The following is a 1,608-nucleotide window of genomic DNA, read 5'->3' as shown; positions in this document are numbered from 1 at the left end:
TTCTCCTGTGTTCCCTAGCTTGTCATGCATTCTTTCCAAAAATTGGGGCTTCTTTAAAACGCTGCAGGACGAAGGACAAATTGTTAAAAATCAGGACTGTCCTGCCAAAAGTGGGATGTCTGCTCACCTTACTCTAGAGAGGAGGAGGCTACTTGTTTGTTCCAGACAATTTGGCTCCTTCTGAGCTAACTGTCCTTGCCTAGAAGCAAGGGAGGGAGCCAGTCTCCTTCTGATACCTTGCCCAGGAGGGGAGTAGGGAGTTTACATTAGCCTTTTCATTTCCAAATGAAGTTACATTAACCTCTTCATTTCCAAATGGAGTTATATTAACCTCTTCATTCCCAAATGGAGTTACATTAACCTTTCCAGCAGCTGAAAACCATATATTCCCTTCCCATTCTCCTGCTGTTCCCTAGCTTGTCATGCATTCTTTCCAAAAATCGGGACTTTTTAAAAATGCCACAGGATGTGGGACAAATTGTTAAAAATTAGGACTGTCCCGCCAAAAGTGGATGTCTGGTCACCTTAGGTTACAGTCAATCTAGCTGAGTGTAGTCTCATCTGGAGACTAGACTAGGGGAGGATATGCTTCCTAGTTCACTCACATGGGTCTTTCCACAGGGCTGCCTCATGATGTAGCAGTGGGTTTCCCCTAAAGTGAACCATCTAAGTAAATGAGCACACAAAACCTTAGAAGTAACATCTTATTACCTCTGCCTCATTCTATTCTCTAGAACCAAGTCAGTAATTCCAGCCTAAACTAAAGGGTAGGGGATTATATAAGAGTGTGAATACCAGGAAATGGAGACATTCAGGTTCATCTCAGAAGCTGCCAACCACAGTTGCCTTGACCAGGGTTGGATGGTCAGGATGGCTTTATTCATGTCTTGCTTAGTATCAATTGAAAATCTGGGTGTGGTAGGGTGCTTCAACTGGGACATCTAGTCTCCGCTGCACCACTGCTCCATGTGATCGCTCATCTTCGACAGTATGGTTCAGGCTTTCTCACAAATGGGTTCAGGATTCCAAAGAGAAGAAAGAGTGGGCAAACTTCATTATGTAAGCATTTCTCAAAGCCTCTGCTTGGGTCATATTTGCTAATGTCCCAACCTGTTGATTGGTGAAATGGCAAAATCACACTGAAAAGGAGCACATATTTTAATATTAGGGGCCAACAGAAACTGTCCAGACTTCAAGCTTCTGCTTAGGGATGCAGACATCTGGAAAGAATACTGCTCCCATCCTTATAACAAGCAAAATGTTGGGTAATTGACAAAATCATAACTTTTTTGAACCCATCAAAGAGCTAAGATCACACAGCAGTCAACTAGCTTAAAATATTAGAAAAGATGAATGCCTTAAAGGAGGACATTATCACTGGGTCATGTGTAGCACAGCAGGAAGGGAGATGGAGCCACTGTATGTGCAGTTAAGAAATTTTTTTTTTTTTGGCTCCGCACCTATGGCTCAAGCGGCTAAGGCGCCAGCCACATATACCTAAGGTGGCAGGTTCGAATCCCCAGCCTGGGCCCGCCAAACAATAATGGCTGCAACCAAAAAATGGCCGGGCGTTGTGGCGGGCGCCTGTAGTCCCAGCTACTTGGGAGG

This window comes from Otolemur garnettii, unplaced genomic scaffold, assembly GCF_000181295.1.
Source record: "Otolemur garnettii isolate 467f Iridium unplaced genomic scaffold, OtoGar3 scaffold00153, whole genome shotgun sequence".
Lineage (NCBI taxonomy): Eukaryota > Metazoa > Chordata > Mammalia > Primates > Galagidae > Otolemur > Otolemur garnettii.
Note: the sequence above shows the minus strand (reverse complement) of the source record.